The following is a 6,833-nucleotide window of genomic DNA, read 5'->3' on the forward strand; positions in this document are numbered from 1 at the left end:
CCAATGTTTGTTCTCATAAAGGAGTGACGCCTCTGTGCAAATAGTATTAGAAATGTAACTTTTTATTTCGATGCTGCAGTATACTACCTCATTTTTTAACCTTAAAAAAATGGGCTTAGAGTACTCTTACCTTTCAACACTTCTGTTTAGCTTGAGTTCTGTTTGTCTCAGATTGCCTTTTCTCAGAGTTTTAATTTGTTTTCCACTCTCTCTCTCTGGATGCCTTTGCAAGCAATCTCTATGAATCCTTTACTGCAGTTTTAAGGAAGCTTTTTAACTTGTGTGTTGCTGATATGGCTTCAGTCTTCCCACCTGCTTTCAGACCACTTACAACTAGATGACGTAGGGCAGATTGGATAAGAAAACAATCTGTGCTGGTTTGGGCTGGGGTTGAGTTGATTTTCTTCACAGTGGCTGGTATGGGGCTGTGTTTTGGATTTGTGGTGAGCACAGGGTTGATAATATGATGTTTGTGTTATTGCTGAACAGGGCTCACACAGAGCTTTTTCTGCTTCTTATACTGGCACGATGGGGAGAGGGGCGGGGGTGCATGGGAAGGTGGAAGGAGACACAGCCAGGATAGCTGGCCACAGCTGATGAAAGGGATGTTGCAGACCATATGGCATCATGCTCAGTACATACAGCTAGGGAAAGCAGAACTAATAGAGAGATATGTGGAATGATGGCATTTGTCTTCCCAAATCAGTGTATAAGCATCCCCTGCTTTTCTGGGGATGGCTGAACACCTGGCTGACCACAGGAGGGGATGAATTAATTCCTTGTTTTGCTTGACTTGTGTGTGTATAGCTTTTGCTTTACCTTTAAAGCAGTCTCTACCCCATGAGTTTTCTCACTTCTGCCCTTCCAATTATTTCTCTGATCTTGCTGGGGAAGTGAGCAAGTGGATGTGTGGTACTTTGTTGCCAGCTGGTTTTAAACCCTGAGACCATCCTAAAACTGTAAAAAATGTTGTTTGGCAGGAAATTCTTGGGGTCTGTACTCCAACCTTCTGGTTGAAACAGGGCTCTTGCTACAGCAGATTTAGTAAGTCAGACTTTAAGATGTCTGGAAAACCTCCAGAATCATAGATTCTGGCTGCCCCATGAATAACCTGTTTCAGTGCTGCATTACCTTCCTGTTGAATGTTCTTTTCCTAATGTCCACCTTAAGCCTCCCAAACTGCAACTCAAGTCCATCTTGAGCTTCTGCAGAGATGAGTGGCACCATCAGCTTTTAGCTGCCATTTGCAGGGACTTAGGGTGATCACCCCTCTGAAAGCCAAACTCCTCTGATCTCCTCTTCACAAGCCCAAAGTCCAGCTCCTCACATAGGTTCTGTGTGCCATCCTAGCCTTTATCTGCTGGACCCTCTCCAGTTTCTCCACGGCCCTCTTAAACTTAAGGACCCCTATCTGCACATACATGGGGATTCATCAGTAATACTGAGAGAAGGAAGCTGAGAACTTCCTCAGTCAGCTTGCCATGATCCTCACATGGGGCAGTCCATAACCTGCCCTATTTACAGTAGGGCCACACTGTCAGCTTGAGCTCAGCCTGCTGTTTTCTGTTGTCGCCAGGTTCTCCTCAGCAGGACTGCTGTTCATGCAGTCAGTTTCAATGCTGATTCAGTGTTTTGCACTTCTTATTGAACTTCCTGTCTCTGCTCTCCCTAATGATTAGCTCAGCTTCAGATTGCTAGATGTTTGTCATGGTCAGCAAAAGTCTGCTTTTGTAAAAATAATGACTTGCTGAACACATTTACTTTATTATGCCCTTTTTCATAACATGCATACAAGCATTGCTCAGCTTTCTGGACTTCTAGCAATACAGCTTTTGGGATGCTAATAGAAATTCATGACTTGTGCTATTGGCTTGTACCTAAAAGACCCTGGACAACCCTACTTTTATATTCTGTCAGAATAAATCCTGTGTACAATAACATCACTGTCTGTCTTGATCTACCTTAAATCTGTGCTCCTGACTGAACGCAGTCTTCCCTGCTTTATTTTATTCTTATGGAACACGGTGTTTCTGTTCATCTCAAAGACCAGTGGGCTACACAGAAAAAACTGTCATGTACTGTACCTGTACTGATACACTTCCAAAGAACCAACTAAATGGCTCCCTATTGACCCTTGTAGACAGTAGTTTTCTGATGGTTACCAAAGACTTTCTGTCCTCGGCTCCAAGTGTGTCTTTGTGACACAACTGCATTTCAAACACATTAAGTTTATTTTGAGCCCCATCTGCTGCTTGTTAGATGTGTCTGTAGGGGTTGCAGAAGTGTCTCCCTGTGACAGTTTAGGAATATCTGCTCTGTTCTCTTTAGCAGATGGTCATGTGAGTGTCAAAAGTTTTATTAAAGTGATGTCACATAAACTACTCACTTTATCAGAGCAAACTGGTATGAAAGTTTTCAATTAGCAGAGATGAAGAAAACCTGCTCTTCAGAAGTCCAGCAATTATGCAAGAATTCTGGTTTGTAAAAGCAGTTGTGAATGTAAATACGTTATTAAACTCTGATCGTGACTATTTAATGAATTGCAAATATTTAGCGACGGCATAAACAGAAAACAGGTGTTCCCTGCTGCCAAGACTTCATTTCCCACTTTCCTGAATCCTGTTTTATTTGCTTTATGGTTATTATAATGGCTGCCACCGAGCGCTGCCACTTCAGTGTGCTAACCGTGACTCACAGAAGTGCCTCATAAATTACATCAATGGGAAAGCAGATGAGCACATGAAGAGGAGGTGCAAAACTCATTAGTCATGCAGTCTCCTTTTCTGGGGACTGAATTGCCTGACAGAAAAGCATTGTGAGCGCCTCGTGCATCTGTCAAGTCCACCAGATGCCAATCTTACTCTTGCAGTTTTTCTGAGCGCTATGAATCGATATGCATTATTCAGTATTGTAAAACAGGACCTCAATTAAGCGGCCGACTAAAGCAGAGGGAAAGAGGTAATCACCCAACACACAGTGAGTTTCTTCAGATAAAGGGAATAACAGATTATTGCTACTTGAAGCAATATCTAGATCACAGTCCTTTTATTTCTTTTTTCACATATTGTCTTGCACGGTGATTCAGTGAGGACAGGTATTCTGGAACAACAGAATGAAATGAAGAATCTGTGAGCTAGACATTGATTTTGATCAATCTGCACAAAATGAAGTGCCTCAGTGTACTAGATCAAAATCAGAAAAGGACACAGTATCATACTCTGTCTGTATTTTTAGGGATGAACCAACATCTTCATTATAACCCATGTGATTTTGGGGATTTATAGCATACCTATAATACTTTGCCTAAGACCTTCAAAAGCTTTCCAGGATTTTTTTTTCTTGGTTTATTTTCACAGAAGGATCCTAGTGCATTTATACAGGAGCACAACATATTTAAAAAAAATAAAAGGTACAATTTTTAAAATCTCAGCAGCTGCAAAGGTTTTTTTCTTTGTGAAAGGTTCTCACTAAGCTTGACAGCAGAAAGGACTGCAATCTACTACAGCCATTTTCATGGACTGATCTGTCAGTCAGATCAAGCTCCCATTTAGTGATCAAGTGAAAATGAAACTTGAAGGCTTTACCAACAGTAGCAAATGTCAAATTGAATCCACACTATCCCTTAGCCTGAAAAAAAGGGCTTAAGAGACCACTTACAACAACCTGGAGAAATAAAATAATGATCATGAAAGCTTTAAAAGAGCAGTAGATAGAGTATAGAAAAAAACCTCACAAACAGAGCTGAGCCCCATGAGGAGGCACAACACAGAGGTTTGTTAATCCTGAAAATGTTTGTCTCTCTGAACAGAGTGCAGTGTAGGATTCCCAGAAAAAGACTAAAAATTATGACCTTTTTTTCTGTATGAGGATGTATTGAGTCAGAACTGTGCTTAATATGTCCAAATCATCTTATATTATAACCCAATATAAACCTGCCTCTCCTTCTCCCAGCTCTTCTCTGCACTCAGAACAAACACAAATATAAACATGCTGAATCTGGTACCTGCAGCAGGTCCCTGAATCCAGTCCCTGCAGAAGCTTCAGGACTTCTCTGGTGCCAATTTATCCAGTTATCTGACTCTGTTGTGTGGCTGGCAAGTTTGTCCTGCTTACAGCTAACAGGCATATGTCAGTATTTCCTGGCAATAGGGCAGATGTACCCAAAAGGACAAAGCCATTTGAGTCTACTTTTAAGCATTCACTGTTTGGGTGAAGCTCTAAATGGACTGCAGCGCTTGGGCAGAGCAGGAAAAGAGGGAAATAATAAATGGTGCTTGTTTCTGGCACTTTTTAACTCTCCTGTTTTTACTTTACTTTGTTTTTGCCTCTTGTGCTTCAGTTTGTTTCTGTAACTCAAGAACAGAATGTGCACTGAAACTTTTGCACGTCAATTTCTCTATGTAAACCAACCTATTCTTGCATTCATTTCAGTTTTTTTTCCTCTTTAATGAGGATAGTAATTTATCTCCAAACTTTGCCATGATTCTACTCTTCATTGTAAGAAGTATTATATAAAAAAATCAGTGGTTGACCTGCACACACCTGCTTGTGCCATTAGGAGCACTCAAGAGAAATGTACCAGTAAAATAGAGTATTGATCAAGGTAATTTTACTATCACAATAATAATGATACTAAGAAAAATCCTGTTCACCAGCAGGGGACTTCCTTATTAATAGTCCACATGGCATATGCATATTCTGCATTATGAGACTGCTTTTGCCAAATTGGTATGTTGACTGCTTTATATGCCACAACAATTAATAATATACAGATTTACAACTGCCATCTTTAGGAGCTAAAATTGTAAAGTAAACATAGCTGCCAGCTAAAATGCTGTCTTGGGAGGTGGGATGTGTTACTGTGAAAACGTTCATATTATATGTTGTTTACAGCCCTTTTATGAAAAATACTCCTCCTTGTGGAAACTGAAACTTGTAAGGAGTTTTCAATGACTAAAGTAAGCTGCAGAAAGAGCATTGCTGTAAACAGATAAATTTCTGCTTTCACAGCATTAAACAATGTGAAAGCTTGATAAACACATGCACTTCAGGAGAGCTCAAATCTGGGGGAACTGGGAGAAAAGCAATGGGCTGGAGCCTGCCAAGTCCAAAAGCATCTTGGACTGCTTTAGGAGAAGCAGTCAAGAGAGATGATCCTTCTCTTCTGCTTGGCACTGGTGAGACATTTCTGGACTGCTGTGTTCATCTCCAGGCTCCTGAGGACAAAAAGAGATGCAAACTTATTGGACAAAGTCCAGCATGAGGTCATGGAGATGATCGAACACCATCAGCATGTGGGAAGGCTGACAGAGCTGGGGCTGCTCATCCTGGAGAGGAGAAGGCTCTGGGGAGTCCTTATAGCAGCCTCCCAGTAGCTGGAACTGCTTAAATGACTTGGCCTTCATCCATGACATTGTCCTTCATGTGTGCTTCAAATTTCCATTCATTTCCCCTCCCTGCCCTGTTGTCATCTTATCACAGGGGTTCAATACTGTTGTCTCCTTATTACAGAAGTTTCATACTTTCTTGGTGTTTTGCAGGGGCAGCACCTCCAAACACTAGCACCATCTTCTTCACAGAGCAGCCAACTGACCCCAGTTCCCCCTCAACCCGCCACCCCACTCTTTTATAGCACTCTTCTTCTCATTGGTTACAGCTGTGGCCTGTTAAAGTCAGGCCTGTTCCTAATCTTTGATAATTGGCCCAGCTGCAACCCCTTAGGGGTAAGATTACTTTCTACACTATCTTTATTTTTCTTATATTCTATCCCCCTACACTGCCAACCTGGTTTGGGTAAGTGGAGCTGAGCAAGGCTGGCTCCATACAGCTGAGAGCAAGAGGATGGTTCCCTGAACCACATGGTCTTTGTAGACCAAAAGCCAAGTCATGGCCCCAGGATACAGTTATTAGGTGTCATGGGTTTTTCATTCAAAGCCTTTGGGACACCCTGAAGGATTCTGTCCCAGCCCACCAGATGGTTGTTTCTGTAACATTGGTATAATGTGTGCCCATGTGCTCTGGGCCATGGGTCCTTGTGTCAAGATGGTTGAGTTTGGCAGAAAGAGCCAGTTCTGCCATCCTCTTACCCATATTTCCCATTTCAATTGGTGATGCAGTGGAACTGCATTTACGTTTTTTGCAGAGTAAACTAGTTGGACTTACTCTGAGGTGGGGCTCAGAAAAAAATTAAACCTACATGTGGGTATGTATTTTGAACAACCAGGGCACCAGGGAACTGGCATGTAACATGAACATGTAGCTTAAACTACTTGATAGAACAGATGTACCCAGATGTTTTTTATTATCTAGAGTCATAATTTGACATATGCTGGACCAGAGATTTGGATTCAGTAATAAAAGAAATTTCAGAAACACCATGAAAGTGGTTGATAATTTTGCTGATAGAGCAAATCTCTTTAGCACAGAGTATTTGAGCAATGGGTAGCACATTTGCCTCAGTGAAGTTGTCATTTCTGACAGTCTTTCAATGGCTGATGTATAGAGAGAAGCAGCAAAGTAAATATTTAAATGCATGTAAGAAGTCAGCCACTTTTTATACAAAATGTGAAAGAAAACCTCAGACTATGCACTTCAAGTCAAGCACAGGTTCCCTCAAATCTATTAAGAAAAGCACAAACTAAGTCTAAAGCTGTTCAGATTTCTCTTTGGCTGTAGACTTCTGTCTCCATGCTGTCACTTGTTTCTCCAGCATGCCACACCATAAGCACACCCAGTTCTTCCCTAGGGAAGGAACAATCTCCAACTCCTACCAGGAGATCCTTGCACTATAAGATGATAGCCAAAAACCAAGGTCACACTAAAAATCTAGATAT

The 6,833-nt window shown here is 41.5% G+C and overlaps 1 long non-coding RNA gene across 1 annotated transcript; it reads right to left on the minus strand.

The window, feature by feature from the left end:
- Positions 1–4,250: 4,250 nt before the first annotated feature.
- LOC132081585 (uncharacterized) lies at positions 4,251–5,589 on the minus strand. Its single transcript, XR_009419693.1, has 2 exons — positions 5,523–5,589; positions 4,251–5,216 (listed from the first exon to the last, which is right to left on the minus strand). It is a non-coding gene; the product is annotated as an uncharacterized LOC132081585 (long non-coding RNA).
- Between the last annotated feature and the right edge of the window lie 1,244 nt (positions 5,590–6,833).

Source organism: Ammospiza nelsoni, chromosome 1 (genome assembly GCF_027579445.1).
Source record: "Ammospiza nelsoni isolate bAmmNel1 chromosome 1, bAmmNel1.pri, whole genome shotgun sequence".
NCBI lineage: Eukaryota > Metazoa > Chordata > Aves > Passeriformes > Passerellidae > Ammospiza > Ammospiza nelsoni.